Raw genomic sequence first — 17,924 nt, forward strand, 5'->3', positions numbered from 1 at the left:
TTAACACCTTGGTGACCTGATGAGTGGTATTTTCTCAGCAGCAGCAGCAACAGCCACAGAGTGTGAGCACACAGGAAGACCTGGTACCACAAGTTTCCAATAGGAATCCCACAGGTTTGGATGCCCCATCAACGTAGTCCGAGTCCAACCTAGTGCAGGATAATTGTTTATTTCTGAATATAAAAGCAAAAATGGGCTGTGTCTTTCTGCACAGAGATGCTAAAGAAGGCAGAGCAAAGATCAACCATGGTGAAGAGTGTGTGTGTGTGTGTCTGTCTGGAATTATATTTATTATATTAAAAACATCCGTTATAATGGGTGATGTCTAATTTAGACATTATGTCACAACCCAGAAGATTAAATTGTCAGTTGGAAATGATCACAAATTGATGGTGAAAGTGTATTCCAAAGTCAGTGACACGTGTAACACACTGAGGGAAGGTTTTGTGGGAAGGAGATGTGCAGCCCATTAACTCCACAAAACTAATGGATGCTCCAGACGAGACCCTCATATTTTGTCCCAGTGTTGAAAGACCTGAGCCAATGGAACCCTGTTTTTTTGCTTGTTTGATTTTTTGCAAGGGTAAATATGCAAGTCAGATTCTTTTTCCAATGCTTCCTGTTTTTAATTTAACTAGCAGGTCAGAGTGTCTTTCATTAAGCCATCATATATTTTAGTGCCATGATGTTCAACAACAGCTATTAGCCAATAAGTCCATGATAAAGAGTTTAAAGTAATTGATTTTTGTGTCAGTCTTATAGGTGCTGGTGGTGTCCCTACATTATGGAGTTTTTGTTGTTTTGTAAGGGTCGGTGCCAGGCCGAGGCCTCCTCCGACCACCAGAGGGAGGTCTCGAGTCAGGCACACCACTAATTAGGCTTAACACCCAAAAGCTGGGCTAGGTCTATATAAGGCCAGTGACCCAGTGCTGGGTCTTTGCCAAAGTTCTGAGCCAAGTTCTGGGTATTGAGGTCTGTGAGCCCTTGTGTGACACCTCACTTCTGGGTGTCTATGTTTTTATGTCTCCTCCCTTCTCCAGTTTTCCCCTTCAAATCTGTCTCTCTCCTAAGCCTCCCCTTAGCCATTACAGCTCCTCCCTGTTTTCTGGTTTTGTTTGGGAAGTTTTAGTTTGATTTTCCCCAGGGCATCGGGGCTGGCATCCTTCCTGTGGTGTCCTTGGTTATCCCTTTTCCCACGCTCGGCGTGGTTGCTCACCCAGTAGGCTGTCGGTGTCATCATCTGGGTTTGAGCTCATCTTACATTATTTTGTTCTATTTTCATTGTAGTCCAGATTGCTAGAGTGAGAATCCCTGAGTACACGTACTGAACAAGATATAAACATTATGATGCTTTTGAGGAAACTGCATTCAAGTATTTTAACTGGATTAAAATTAATGGACTAGATAAAAATTTAATTAACAAATAATAAATGATTTAGATTTATTAATTATTTATATTTTCAGAATAAGACCAAGTTTATTTTCCATCAGTACAAAAAAAAAAAAAAAGAAAGGCTGCAACATTTATTTGCAATAATCACTGAAAAGCTTTTCTGTTGAAGGTAACTCTACTTGTGTACTCTACATGTGATCATCCATCTCTCTTCCCCTCTATATCTCGCACTCTTTTGACTGCATTGGGATACAGCTGAAATTTAATTTCTCAGTGATGATTCTCTTAGTGATGTTTCCTTAAGTCCTATAAAAGGAAACACAGTAAAGAATATCAGATCACAAGGACATTTGGAATAACAAAACACACAAACACACACACACACATCTTCATATGGCTTAACAAATTGAAAGAAAAGAAAACATAAAACCCTGCTTGTTTTGGCATATCTAAATTTAATAATCTATTCCTGTGGATTCTACATAGTTATGGTAATGTAAGAAAGCTGTGTATCGTAGTATTCATCCAGTATTCAGTAAAAATGACAAGAGCTTTACACATCCCATCTCAAAAAATATTCTAAAGTGCTATCAAGATTCTAGAGTTCTAACTGAGTTCTATAACGGTGATGTAACTGATATGATGAACTCACTGTAGTATTCTCATAAACAGGAGAGCTGGATATGGAAGTGTTACAGGTATGACGGGGGTTGAGGCCGGCGTTCTGTGAAGCACATAGTTAATGATGTGCAGTTTAATGATAAACACTGAATAGCTTTATGGTTAAGGTTCCACTGGAGTTTTTCCACTAATGTCATTTTGCTGTTGACAGTCTGCATCTCAGATAGAGCTCTTACTCTGACATAAAGAAATGCTAAATATACAGAACTAAGACTGACACTGTCATTTAAAGGCTCTGATTTGTCATGACATGAATTCTATGAACTGTTTAGCAGGTTTAAGACTCCTTATTGACAAATATATCTGGATTTCTGTGATTGCTCACCCCATAATCAGTTTCATCTGTATTTCTTTTTTGCCTCTTGCCTCTGAGCTCAAAAAACCCCAAATGTCAGTGTTCATCCTAACAGAAAACAGAGAATAAACATTAGTATTCATCATATTGTATTTATGATATTAGTCATATTTTCAAGATTTCCCATATTAATAAAGTGCTTTTGGAAAGGAACTGAAATAAGGTACTATAAAGTTATCATTTATTCATGTAATTTATATTAACATCTTTCACTTTACCTTCTTAAACTTTCTCTCTTCATAAATAAAACTATTGAGAGAGGAAATACAATCCCACAGAGGCCGACTCCAAGAGCTACAGGCAAAATGTAGAAGTGACCTGCTGAGATAAACAGACATATGCACACTATTGTTCCTACACACAATATAGGGCTTTCATAATGTGATTAGCAAATGAATACGTTAATGAACTGATGAATGAAAAATGAAACAACTGTCTGTCTGTCTCACCCTTTAAAGTGGCATTTATTAAAGCTGATTTCAGCATCCCGTGTTCATTCTGAGCTACACAGTAGTACCAGGCGCTGCTATTGGAGCTGATGGTGATGTTGTAAGTCTCTCCAGATCCCACAGGTGAGGTTCCTCCTTCTTTAAACCAGTTATAGTTCTACACAGGTGGGTTGGCATCACTGCTGCAGGTCAGAGTCACTGAACTACCCTCCACTATTTCACCAGAGGGACTGATGGACACCAAGACATTCTTTGGAGGATCTAATACCCACAAAATGAGAGAATGTGAAGAAATGAATATGGCATCTTCTGTCTGAAAGGAGGATCAAGGAGACTACAGGCATGTTCTGCATCAATCAGTGGTGCAAAGACATGTAGAGTTACAGCTGCGTAGTGTTTATATCCAGGTTCATTAATGGACTTCTATCCTCTACTGTTCTAAGAGCTGATTTGGGAGATGTTGTATAGTTGTCCCACCATTACTAATGTATTCAACTTAAATCAGACAATAACAACATGTGGATAATGCATTTCATAGTAATGAAATGTCTCATGTACTCAAAGTAAAGAATATATATATATATATATATAATTCTAATAAGACTTTACTACCTCATTGTATTTTTTACATTTTAACTGAGAAATGAACTGAAATTGGCAATGAAATGAACTTAGCAATAATCAGATAATCATATAATGAAACCAACATTGTAAACTCACATCTGACAGTGAGAGTTTGAGCAGGAGAGGGGAGATGTTCATATCCTCTTACAGCACACATATAACTGCCTGCATCCTCACTGCTGACTGGCCGCAGGTGGAGTGGGTTTGTATTGGAGAATAAACGACGTCCATTTTTGTACCAGATGAATGTTGGACTGTCAGTCAGACTGCAGGTGGTTGTACACGTCAGAACTGCTGCTTCTCTCTCTATTACTTCAAGAAGAGTGTTCACAAGGAGCTCTAAGACAATGAGATAATCCTCAAACCAAACGAATGGAAGTCCATCAGCATTAGACAGCCTTTAATTCATCCAGAAAACTTCAAACAATTAAGAAAATTATTCTGCTGTCATGAAACTGTCTTGAATTTGTTAAAAAATAAGAGAAACAAATTGTATAGTACAACTAATATATCAGAGTAACCCTTAATCAGTTTAACAACTCTCAATAATCAGCTTAATTAAACTCAAACGCCTTTACATGAAGTGAGAATGTGCATCATAGTTAAAAATAGGCATTAATGAACTGCAAGACTCAAATTTCTCTGGGTAAATCACACTATGCATCATAGTTAGAAAATGGGGAATTAAAGATTTAACCCACCTGTGACACTGATCTTAACAGGATCTCCCAGCCATTTTTGTTTGGCTACATTTGTTATGATTCTGAAGCGATAGTCATGTTCATCCTCCTTCGTTACATTAATCAGTTTGAGGGAGAAGTGTTGCTGTTTATCTACATAACACTGCACCCCTCCTGAGTCATTAGTTGGTCTGCAATATACAGGCTTGTTCTCCTTTGCATTGAAATCCTCTGTGACCCAAAATTGCTCTTTCACTTCCAGCTCTGCTGGCTTTGTGTAAGTGCCATTGATAAACACTGTGGACCCCTTTAAAGCACATATTTTAGTTTGTTTGTACTTCACACTCCATTCTGTTCCATCAACCCCTGAAACATATGATGCATGAAAGAGGTCATTAGAGGAGTCTGGGCCCCATAAGAGAGTGGGAGTTATCTTACAGCTTCACTTCTCTCCTCTCTAACTCCAGCAGCTACTGCAGAACTCTGAGTTGATTCTGATCTAAACCACAAAGTGAGAAGAGCTTGTAGCAGGGTGGGGGAGGAGCTTGGGAGAAGTGGACACTAGTGACGCTGAACAACTTAATGCTCAGTCACATAATATATGAGGTTGAGTAAAGAGAAAAACAAACAAACATATATCTGCATTTTGTAGTTATAGAGGTGTTGTGAATTTTAATCTTACCACAGTGTGCTTTTAATCTAAGACAGCCCTAAACTTGAGAAAAACCACAAAGCACTCAGCAAGCTCTGTAGCAGTGGTGTGGGGGATGTGGGAGGCTTTGGTAACCAATGTAAATTAACTTGATTAAATGGGAACACTGTGTCAGAAAATCTTTATACTAGATATGAGAATTGTCTTAAAATTTGTGCAGGTTTCAACAGTTTTGGAAATTTTACAAAGAAAAATACAATTTTGATGAAAACTGCAGTCTTACCCAGAGACATGAACAGAGTGATGAGAGTGAGAGTTAGAAGAGGAGTTCTGAGTGACATCATTAAATAAACCTGCACAGACACACAAGAGCACACAACACAGCTGAGTTCATCACATTTCTGCTTCTGTTTACAATGTTTCAAATATCAGTCAGACTAATCTGATGACACAACTGTATTACTGAGGAGGTTTGGCTCTTGGCAGCAACAGCAGTAAATATATGTTGTCATTTCAATTCAGTTTTATTTCTTGAGGGTTATTCACTCTAAATCAAATCACAAAAGGATTTAGAAGAATCCTTGTCCTGACTATAAATGAACAATTTGAAAGTAATTGTGATAAGAGTAAAAAACACATAACCATTCTACCAACTTTAACAAAATAAAACCAAATTCAACTATTTTAACACCTCATCTCAGCATTACATACAAATGTATTTACACAGTCATATATCAGATACATATTGTATTAATAACAGTTTTGTTATGTCCTAAGCAGTGTAGAAGACTGAAGTGGCCAAACTGTATGTAGTGAGAGCTTGTTGTTCAGGTCTGTTCTAGGAGATCTATTCTCATCCCACCCAAAAGATATGAAGAATGGTGTCACCCAGCCAAACACACACACACACATACACAATCTTCTACTCATAACCACTCTTTGACACCCAGCCAATCAGACACCTCCAATCTGTCAATCACCTGTTCTTCAACTAATCGGACCACTCAGTCACTTCCACGTTTCCAATTACCCACTGACTGATCATCACACATATATGCACCTTGTTTCACTCTCTTTCTTTAAGCCCACAGGCATCTCCAGTCAATGTTTCACACTGACCTTCTCTATTCCAAGTAAAAATCTAGCAAACCACAAGGAATATTTTATCCTTTTGCCCTTTTGAAATCTTTTTGATTTATGTTCCATGTTCCCTTCAGTTAACTCCTGCTTTGTCTGTTAGTTACTTCATTAAATGTACATTTTGTTACTTTTCACTCATGCCTCACTACTTTCTTCAAAAGGTCACAAAGGGTTTGAAAAATAATGTTGGAACTTACAAGCACTGTGTGTTGAATTCATAATATAAATTCTAAATCTCAAAACTTAAAGGTGAGCAAACACATTGATCGTAATTAGCTAAATCACACTCAGTGTATTGCAGATTTTTTCCCATGAAAAAATCAGCAATGTAATGGAGGAGTTGCCTTGACCCAGGACTCTTAGCACCAGAGATCATATCAATGCAGGGCAATCTGACTAGACAAGGAACTTGAAAGAGAAGGGAGAGAAAACTCTATAGTCTACCAAACCACTCACCAAAATCTTCTTCATTACCACCCAAGATCTAACAACCAAAGACTGTACACCAGACAGAAGGCTCAACACCACTGTCCAGGATGTGACACAAAATATCCATGACTACATCCAAACACTGGATCCCAAGGATGGGCTGATGAGGGCATGCCCCAGTAAGAAGGGGGACATAGTTACCGTGGAAACAGTGGAGGTGTCATGGCAGGATTCCCTACATGGAATTTAACATTGACAGGTAGCAGAAGTGGCTGACAAGACAATCTTACCAATGTCTGGAAAAGGCAGGACTGAAGAACAGTACTGCGTCACTGATCATGGTAGTAAAAATACAAGAACTAAGCATTATGTTAATTGTAACAGGGGTGCATTACACCACACAAGATGCAGACTGTACAAAGGAGTCTCTGAGAGTAGCAGGAGCACCAGATTCCTGCAGGGAAAGCAAATATTAAGAGACCTGACCAAGTGGCAGAGACCATGTATAGAAACATATGCAAGACATAATTTGAACAAATTCAAATCAGTGTGTGTTATATATATATATATATAATTGTGTGTGTGTGTGTGTGTGTGTGTGTGTGTGTGTGTGTGTGTGTGTGTGTGTGTGTGTGTGTGTGTGTGTGTAAATATATAGTAGCTGGAGTAAGAGTGGCTGGTGTTTCAAAGCATAGTCTGTGGCTAACGCAGGGTGTTCATCATTGGTTGAGTGTTCTGTACAGAGGGAGCAGTGATGTTCCACACCAATTTCTTGTTAGCCCTTTGTAAGTCTTTCTTTGTCATCACATTATTTTCTTGTTCCTGGTTTCTTTATCTTTGTTCCTAATGTAAATTTTTCATTACTAATTCACAGATGGGTCAGACTGCTGGTTTCCTGAAATTGGACTATCATAATAACTCCTGGACTGTCCTAATTAACACTCCTCTCTGTCACTCACTCACACACTCTTCTCACATTCACTCTTCCCTGACACACAGTCTTGGCACATTTTTTGCTTGTTTTTTTCATTCCTTTCACTCACACACTCTCTCCATCAGGACCACGAACACACCACACAAACATAACACCACTGAAATACAAAACCAACTCCAAGTCCTCTACAATGAGAGTTCATGAAGAGTGGTAATGTTCTCTTGACCTTTAACTATGTACTAAAAGCACAGACTACAGGGAAATTTAACAATCAAATGTCTGTTAATAAAGAGCTCTTCTTACCTCACTGTACCAAGTCTCATCAGCACTGTGGGAACAGAGGAAAATAAACTTGTGAACTGTCTGTGGTGTATTTAATTATGTTATTTTTAGTGTATTTAAATTCTCTTCCTCTTATACTGCACTGTTCTCTCCTTTTTCAACAAATGCATGCGCACACACACCCACACACACACACACCTAAAAACATGTATATACACCCACACAAACACACACAGACTCACACACGCATGCACAAAGAAACACACACACATGCATACACACACACAGTACTCTGTGGGTGTTATTCTTGTGTTTCAGGGCCTCAATCTTCATGTGCAGCAACTGCCATGGCTGCACATTCATGAAGAAAACATTTCTTTCATTGATTACTATCACTGCACTGTGTGTGTGTGTGTGTGTGTGTGTGTGTGTGTGTGTGTGTGTGTGTGTGTGTATGTGTGTGTGTGTATGCGTGTGTGTGTGATCAAACCAAATCAATAAACGAAAGATGAAAATAACATTATGGAAAGAATTACAAACTTTTCTTTGCTCTATTAGTTTTAAACTGTTTATCTACATAACTGGTCCCTGCCTGAGTCATTAGTGCCTTTAAATAGTACAATCTTAACTGTATGATGCAGAATTCCTCTTTCAGTCAAAGACATGTTGGCTATGCATAAGTGCTGTTCATAAATTCCATGGATTCCTTTAAGGAACATGTTGTCTGCTGGTTATAATTCACTTTCAAATCACTCACAAAAGCTTCTGAAACATATGATGTATGAAAGAGGTCATTAGCAGAGTTTGGGCCCCATAAGAGAGTGGGAGTTATCTTACAGCTTCACTTCTCTCCTCTCTAACTCCAGCAGCTACTGCAGAACACTGAGTTGATTCTGTGCTAAACCACAAAGTGAGAAGAGCTCTGTTAGACTTGTAGCAGTGTGGCGGAGGGGTTAGCAGAAATGAGTGACTGTGCACAGGAAACATGGGGCCTTTTCGTCAGAACAAAGTTCACATTTGTGCTAAAGTATATTACACCACCACTGATTAAATGAGTTTGTTCAATAATACATATGAAGTTGTGTAGTTGCAGTGATGTAACTGTATGTGCTGGAATCATGTGCAGAAAGATCAGAGACAGAAAATTAATTATTAGTGACATCATTAGAGGAGCCTGTGTTTTTACAGAAGAACATAATATTCATATTTGCCTTTAGTTGGCAATATTTTTTTCAGTTCATATTATTTCAATGCACATAAAGATATTTATATTTGCTTTTCAATAAGGTGATGTCCACAACCATAAAATGAAGACTTTCATTATAAGAACAGTGTGGCAGACAACTGAATAGTGGAATAAAAGTAGATTTAGAGCTGTTTCTCTATACATCTTCTGTACATGTATCAGGTAACAGCAGTTGTAGACCAGTAGGTTGATAATTTGTCTTACTTTAAAAGAATGCACTCACACAGCCAGATATAAAGCACCGTGGTTTAAAATCACGTGTAGAAACCATTGCTAGGATAAAGATCAATTTAAGGCAACATGACTAATCAGACGTGTGTAGATGAGTTTAACAAAAATAGGTTTACTGACAATATGGGAAATCCACTGCATAAATGGAAAACAGACAAAAGGTCAAAACTAGTACAGAGCAAAAATTACTATACAGATGATTTCAGAGAGAAAGCAGTTCAGGCAATGGTCAACACTGGAGAAGCAGACCACAAGCAGATATACATCCAAGAGACAATATACAAAATACATACAGGGACGGTTACTCTAGAAAAAACTATCCAGGTAGTTAATTTCATTTTTTCTTGCATCGGAAAGTAACATTTTCACATTAAATAGCCTCACACTGGACATGGACACTTATATATGAGACATACATGAATTAAGGATTCCCTGAACTGCATTGCTGGGTTGAACACATGTTTATGTTTTTAACTGCCTGAAGTGGATTGTTAAAGTACAGAGGTGGCAGGTAATGATAGTTTGAGTGAGGATTATCAGGGCTCTACTGAAATTAAGTACACTTTGTTTAAGGAACAGTAAAGGTCAAATGAAGTACATGTTGATTAAGGAACAGTAAAGGTTCAGTCCCAGGGTCACTGAGCTCTCAATGAATGTTTACTGCTCCTTCTGTAAAGTGTATTTGACTCTTCTGTGGCTTTTAGCCCTACCAAGTCTCTGTCCACTAAGGAGACACAGAAGCAGCAGAACATCTGCAGCCTCAGTTCCTTTAACCCTCGTGTTGTCTTAATATTATGTATACACCTCGTGTCCTAAGGGTCAAAAATGACCCACCTTTACTAAACCCCTAAAATAAAATAGCTGAATTGAGTTTTAAACCCCCAATCTACTTTGCTTGAAAAAACAACCTTCATGCAAGTCTGTCTATGAATATTTGAGTTTTCTCTTTTCACATTGCAGAAAGATTGTATTTTTCATTTTTATTACAGCACACCTGTTATATTATTTTTTGTACACTAAAGTAGAGATGTATTATCATCCTTTTTGCTTAAGGTTCTGCATAGGTGTAAACATTAACATTTTATTAAGAGATGGCAATTCTATAGCTTCAGAAAGTAGCGGAAATGTGCAGAAAGTAGTTTTTAATGCATTGTATTGAAAGGAAACAATTACAGTCATCAACATTTCTTGGCAACGTAGTGATATTTTCTTATGCACCCTACAGTGAGAAATTCAACTACAACATATCAATCTCCCATTTTTCTCCTAGTATTCATGAAAAAGTGTGAAACACTTTCAGTGGCATTGTGGCACAGAAAATTGCCCTTCTACTCTCTGCGTCCCAGAGACCTCACCTCGTGACCTAAAAACCACCTGCTAAAATTAGCAGCCCTATGTAGGCTCGCAGGTCAATAACATACATTATTTTCCAGATGTCCCCATATATACAGAAACCTTCCAAATTTGTCATTTCCAGGATGATTTTTTCGATGACTGGTGTGATATACATGCAGGGAATGCTGAAGTGATGTCATGGCCATGAGCAACTGTGTATCTTATGGGCTCTGGGGTCATCCTTATGACTTTTGAGTTGCCTCCCTGCCATGTATGTCATATGGTAACAGGGACCATGTTATTTTGCCATTTTTTAACAAAAATGTCTCTCTGTTAGCTTGGGGGATTTCTTCTTCATCTGAAGATGATTCATCGTGCTCCGGGTTGTATTCCTCCCCATCTTCTTCTTCAAATACCTCTTCTAAATCATTGATCTCTTGTTATTCCTGGACATCTTAAAAAATCAGATCTATGACCTGTTGGGCACTGAAGCGTGCACTCATGTCTTCAGCAAAGAGAGAACTGGGGTTACTGTCACCTGCTGCACCTTTTATAGCTTTTCACTGCATTCCCCTTTAGTACACAATGCTTTCAAGAAATGTTTATTTGGTCTGAAATGTAGTTTATTTCATCTGAATTTGATTTTATTTAGTCTTTGAACTTGAGAGATTTGTGGGGTCATAGAGGGGACATGCACATGCACAAGAAAGTTGTAGTTTTTAGAGTTCTATCAGTAGTAGATCATTTCAATTTCTCATTGTGTGTGTGTGTGTGTGTGTGTGTGTGTGTGTGTGTGTGTGTGTGTGTGTGTGTGTGTGTGTGTGTGTGTGTGTGTGTGTGTGTGATTTTGTTGTTTTTGTGGAATGTAAATTATTTTATAACTGGCTGATCAAAAATGACCCTAAGACAATCTTTGTACCCTGGAGGTGTACAGCTTTCATGGAAATTTAAATGTCATGTTGAAAAAATATCATTAAGGGGGTTTTCTCTACAGTTAAATGTGGTCTTGGGTCATTTTTGACCTTTAAGACAACACAAGGGTTAAAGCACAAATCACCTCTTTAAAGATTTTTACTGCTCAGCCACACAAGAGTAAAATATGAATGTAATAACATTTAAGAAAACATCCTTAAATATGTTTGTGTCTAATTAAATGTATCTTGTAACTCTGATTATGTTGCACAGTGATACACAGACTTTGCAAAGTGTTTGGCAGCTGCTGACATGTGTGACATGAGCTGGTCTAATTTTAAAGCCATCATACTTATGTGCGAACAGAGGAAGCCAAGTGATCAGAAATTAACCAGTAGTTTGGAAGCTTTTGCTTTCTAGTAGAATAAAGGTAGACAATGCATAGTAGACTGTGAATAATATTATTTGTAATTCTGTTGTAACATTGACAAATTATTTGTCCTTTATTATTTTCTGATCACACCAAATCCAGCTATAAAGGTTTAACAGATTCATTTATTTGCTTTTACTCGTCCAGTGTCACTCATTCTGAGAAACATGCCCCAGGGCCGTGAGGAAGGACAACCAGACCAGGCGAGGCAGACGGTGAGATCAGCAGGACAAGTTAAGGAAAATATGGAATTTTTCCTTACAATAGCACTGGAATACTGAATTGACCTTGGTCTACGTGCACTTTTACATAAAACAAGGATGAAGTAACAAGGTACAGTCATGTATTTTAACCCAAAAAAAAAAAAAACACACTTTCACCATCCCATTTTAAAGATGAAAATGTTTAAATAAACAGCAGTTCATCATTGAGAAGTAAAGAACACCACTGTATGGGCCTAGATGAAGTTTATGCCTGAGACTAGAATACACAGAATTGTCAATGGTAATTTTATACTGACACTCCAAATTAGTTCATGATTAGACATAATCAAATTCTAAGAAATCACCTGTAAATCTCTATTCTTTTAATCTCTCTTCTCTTAATCTCTGTTCTGTTCATTTCTATTCTGTTAATCTCTATTCATGCTGCATTAAAACATATCTGAACTAAAGAAAGAGTCTTACTGTTCTATAATGAGACTGATCACCATGTTCAAATATCAAATGATGAGAACAGAGGCAGCACAGAAGTGAAAAGCTAGATGTGGTTAACACATTTATCTGCAAGATCCCGCCGTTGAGAGGGTATGCATGCCCTTTCTGGCTAAAACTTACTTTAAACTAAAGACAAATATCTTTAAAAATATGTATTTACCACATCAGCAAGAAGGCGATGATAGAGAATTAACCTCTACAGACATAACTGTACACATAACTTAGCTCTGACCACTACATGGTTTTTTATATTCGATTTTATTTCAACATTTTACACTGTGAAGACTGAACTTAGTTTTCAAGATGTAATGCATGATTTTAAGTTTTTGGAATCAGCGCCCCCTTCTGTTCGTCTAGTTACACTGAGCACTGAGCCATACTGGTAGATAAGCAGTATAACACACTTGACAATCGCAAATAAATACAAATTATTTTTCACTTAAAAAATTAAAATAAATCTGCCGTTATCCCTACTCTTCATCTGACTGGTCCGGTTTTAAGACTTAATATGAGCAGGGTGCAGTTGGGCAGCATGCGTAGTCAGGGCCATGGCAATGAAATATTCCCGTTCAAGAAAACACTCTATCACCCTCTAGCGGGATAATTAATGAATTGCTTAAGAAGAGATTCATTGCTGTTTAGACATGTCACGCAGATGTTAATTGTATTTTCTAAGACAAAATTTGAAACGATCTTATACCGGAAGCATGTTTTAAAAGGCCATTTAAAAAAGGACAAATGCCGTTGTGGAAATTTACCAAACCCCCCACAACACCGCGTACTCAGCGTGGGATTTCTGGCGAACGGTTGCACGTAGGTTGCTGAAATTCGGTAAGCAGGTATTTATATTAGTTACAGGAAATTTCATGTGGATACATGGACTGTATTAAGTACATTCGATGCTATTGAGTGTTTTATTTCAGTATGCTAGAGGGCGTGTGTGCAGTAGGAGGTTAAATGTGAACTTGTATCGCTAGACCCCAATGACACCGAACTGACAGCAAAGATAAAGGGAAACGTGCAGAGTATTGACAAATAAATCTCATGGAACTGACTTGAAACTCACTCACATTCCCACACATTTACAGCATTTAGCTGATGCTTTTATCCAAAACAACATACAATTATGACAATACAACTGAGGGTCTTGCTCAGGGGCCCAACAGTACAAGATTGAACTGGCAAACGTCTGATTATTAGTCAACTAAATTAACCATTGAGCTACCACCACCCAGCCACACACATTCAGTATCATACTGGTTATAATTTCTTTCCTTTCTTGTCTCCTGTCCTTCCAGACACTGATGAGTGCTGTGTGAGGTTTACATTCCCCTCTCATTATCCCAGATACCCCTGTTTCTGTGGGGGTCAAAAATCGAACCAGACAAACACTTCCATCCGGGCTGAAGATTCAGAAGACCAGTATTCCTGTTGCTGGCTTGGGAGAGTTTAGAAAGTGTCAAACTGTTCCAGTTGGAACATTCAAGTCATTCAGAAGCTCATTTGAAAAATATCAATATATTTTATAGAAACAAAAATGAGCATTTTTATTGTTTGTTTTCAGTTCTTTGGTCCCATACAATACATATTATTTGTCAACAAAACTCCTGTTTCTCAGCTTCCTTCAAGTGCCACAAGTGCTCTATTATATTTTTACAAACACATTTTAGTAACTGTATTTCAGTACAGTTCTCTGGGGCAACAGACCTACAGTTTACTTTAAATGTTGAGTCCTTTTGTAGAACAGTATTCACATTGAACACCGTATGATTTCTTATATAGCCCCTTTAAATTTAATTTTGTTTTTGCAATCAGTGTAATAAGTACATAGATGCTAAGAGAGCGACTCACTCTAATTGGATGAGGTGGAGAATGCAGCACTGAATCTGCAGCTCATGGGTTGTTGGCCATATGTGATGAATAATGAATTTTATAGTCTATTATTTGATTAAAAAACTGCCAGTTATTCATCCTTCTCTCTCTCTCTCTCTCTCTCTCTCTCTCTCTCTCTCTCAGTATGCGTGTGTGCCTGTCTGTTTCTGTTTTTAGGTATATAAACTGCTCATAATGATGAAAAGCAGAATTTGTTGGCCTTACAGTATCATGGGGGCATTCTCTACCTTGGCTGTCTACCCATCAAAGCAGGACAGGATCTCCTGATGTGGTACGGAGACAAGTACGCCAAAGATGTCGACATCATGTCTGGCTACATATAGCTCAAATAGTGCTCTGCACAAGGTTAAGTTCAAACACCTCTTTAATTTCTCTCAATTAATATTTAATCTTACTTTAGTTTTTAAACTAAAATGTACCAGGTCAGTGTTTGCCCTACAGTGACACACCTGATTTAGGTCAACATTCCTCCTTGTTAAAATAACACACGCAAGATGAAAGTTTGTGGTGTTTAACCCAGAAAAGTTGTGTAGTTCATGGGTCACCCAGATAAGGTGCATTGAAAGTCAAATTTTGCTTAATTAGTTAATGATGATATTATTTTGCTTTAAGTATTAATACTGTTTACATGATGTACAGCCACCCATAGTTATTTATCATAATTATGTTGCATCTCACACTGAATTTATAATGCCTTTTTTCTCTCTAGGAATGAATGATATCCATTTGCAAGTCTTCTTATGCTGTATGTGTGTCCACGTTCCCAAACAGCTCAAATTTAACTCCACCAACACATCAGGAGATGCCATCATGAGGACTATGTCAGACTGCTGAAATCAGGGGAAATTAAATATGAGAATCTGGCACCTAAATAACGCTTCAGTACTCCACAAACATCCTGTTACTGTCCACACCAACACACCTCAAGGACAATCACAGAAAGTGTCGGAAAAGAAGTGTGGAAAGAGTTTTAGTAGACAGGATGATCTACGGCAACACCACCGCATTCGCACAGAGAGAAGCCCTATCAGTGCTCAGAGTGTGGGAAGAGTATTTGTATAAGGTTGGCTGGACATGTCACTTGATCCAAAAACGACGTTGGTAAGATGTCTTCCCAATTAGCAAACGAACTCTGTATTACGTTTCCCAGACGCAAACCGTACACATCGTGCCGACGTCGGCTAGACGTGCTATGACAGCACTTTTGGCGCTTTGGATTCGCCTTGCACAATTTCTGAACACTGAGGAAAACAATAACACTTAGATGGGTTTATAGATCATATTTGACGGAACACTAAAAACACAATTAAACGTTACATAATACAATAGCCATAATACAAAAGCAGAGACGACAATGGACCACTTGGGTATTTTAATTCGCATTTCATATTTTCTTGTAGAAACACTTGTTTAAACAATGTGCTTGACGAACTCAGAATTAACATTAAAATACAACACGTTACAAAATACAAATGATAATACTACACTAATTATAAGAAAAAAGCAATGGTAAGCGTAAGGCAAAAAAAAAAAAAAAAAGGTTAAAAGGCACGTACTCAGCGTGCCGCTAATCGCAAGGGTATTAATAGCGTTGTGCACATGCGCAGTATCCCGTATTAGGACAGATGAGTATGATGAAAAACGACGCAGACCGACACCTGTTATACGTTTGAATGAATCACGCTAAAGCTACCAGCTGACGTGGGGTACTGCAAGTACAAGTACGGTTCGTCGGCTGTCTGCTCAGCTCTCGACTGCAGCCGACTACTCTGGCTGACCACCAAGTCGAGACGCAGGTTACCTCTAACAAGCATGTTGTATTGCATGGAGCCCGGGACCGGCTCTGATAACAGAACTCGCTAACAAACGCTACATAACCGCTGATGTATATTGTCACAGGAAGTTTGAATCGTTACTATTATTTGCTTTTCCAAGTCCCTGAAAAACTGGATATTTGGATACCGTTTTTCATCGGATGACGCTATACCTTCTCATCAGAAAAGCTTTTAAATAAAATAAAACTGAAAAGCTCTCTGTGACGGTAGCGACGGCACAGAGGAAGCGGGAGGCAAGATCGAGCTAAAGAGCTCTTTATTCTCCATCATCAGATGAACGAACATTCACAAAATGCACAAAAAACAAGTACACTTAATATGAGGCCTTTGGGGAAGCGATGCACGGGATGAGGCTCCTGTCTGACTTAGTCCATTAATGCTCAGCGTATTCTCCAGAGAAATGTAGGTTTAAATAGCAGAGACTTAGGCACAGGTGTAATTGATTAGAACTTTGGTGATCGGGAACAAGGTGGGGGTGTAGGACGGCCCCTATCTAAAGTAGGTGAGTCCTCTCTAGCGGACGACCGGTCAACCGTGACAATCACATTAATACATTCCCAAACTCTAATTTATAAACAAGATCAAAAACTACATTCATATTCGAATTGAATGATTACGTTTTTATTACGAGAAATTTAGTGAATAGTAAAATGCATTTTTATCGCCTTCCAGAAATATAATGCAGAGTGCATGAGGTCGCACTCGCTGTATCTGACACCCAAATTGCATTACAGAGTCCAACAATCTGATGTTTCCTTTTCCTCATGTGATGGAGCATTGGCTTCAATTCCCATTGGAGCCAAGTTACTAACTATACCGAATAAGCTAAACTACTCAAAAACCGCACACTTTCGTTCATTTGTCCCAAAGAAAGTGAATAAACACGGCTGTCACCAACTGAGCTTCACAAGGGTTCGCCTAATAAACTTGAAATTAAACGAAAAAAAGAAACGCATACGGACACAGTAGAAAGGAGTGAATACAACTAACTCAGCTTTTACTTCGCCAAATCATTTTCAGCGCTGCTCCACCCCACGGCAACCCCACAGGGACATTACTGAACATGAACCTTCAATAACACAGTCTGTATAAAACTCGAAACATCTCAAAAGATACAAAAACAAAGATATGAGATCGGTAAGCAGGGAGATCGTGACCTCAGAGGAGAAGAATTCTGACATTCTTAAACATTTCTTTCCAGTACTTGTTACACATGCACATATAATTTATACCGTTTGTCTTAATTAAAATTAAGAGCTACCTTATGTTGCTTTAAAAATTCACCTGTGCAAGTGCTGATTGTTTGCTTTCGTTTATAAATGATGTACTTCTACCTTGTCTTCAATCTAATATACCAGTGAAGAAGCTACATTAATTATAATTTACGTTGAAGACACTATTCATGCATTGTTACCAATTTTCAGAATGCTTTATGATTTGCTGTATAATTTATATCTGTTTCTTTTAGATTAACCATGTGAATCTTACAAACGAGGAAAGAGACTATTGATCCTGATCAAGTGTACCTGTAATTACAAATATTTTCCTCTAGATGGCAGTGTAAGTAAATGGTGTGTGTGATGCAGAAAAGCTTAGGGCAGGAGTGAGGCTGCTGTCCAAGGTACTGATACTAACATGGTCTGTCTTCCCTCAAAATTGTGTCTTCCCGATGACATGTACACAGCCTTGTATTCTTATTCCAGCTCT

The 17,924-nt window shown here is 38.2% G+C and overlaps 1 long non-coding RNA gene and 1 pseudogene across 2 annotated transcripts in view; one reads left to right on the forward strand and one right to left on the reverse strand.

The window, feature by feature from the left end:
- The window catches only part of LOC113589841 (hemicentin-1-like), a 222,667-nt pseudogene extending 217,492 nt beyond the window's left edge, over positions 1–5,175 (reverse strand). Inside the window, exons 1-4 of the transcript XR_014118317.1 lie at positions 5,118–5,175; positions 4,204–4,548; positions 3,599–3,841; positions 2,879–3,139 (exon numbers count right to left, since the gene is read on the reverse strand). The product of XR_014118317.1 is annotated as a hemicentin-1-like (transcript). The remainder of the gene's footprint in view (positions 1–2,878; positions 3,140–3,598; positions 3,842–4,203; positions 4,549–5,117) is intronic.
- A 7,959-nt stretch (positions 5,176–13,134) lies between these two features.
- Positions 13,135–15,550, forward strand: LOC145651958 (uncharacterized). The gene is made up of 3 exons (XR_014118137.1): positions 13,135–13,320; positions 14,506–14,727; positions 15,092–15,550. It is a non-coding gene; the product is annotated as an uncharacterized LOC145651958 (long non-coding RNA).
- The last annotated feature ends 2,374 nt before the right edge of the window (positions 15,551–17,924 follow it).

The sequence above is a fragment of the Electrophorus electricus genome, chromosome 18, assembly GCF_041902795.1.
Source record: "Electrophorus electricus isolate QZ-2024a chromosome 18, ASM4190279v1, whole genome shotgun sequence".
Classification (NCBI taxonomy): domain Eukaryota; kingdom Metazoa; phylum Chordata; class Actinopteri; order Gymnotiformes; family Gymnotidae; genus Electrophorus; species Electrophorus electricus.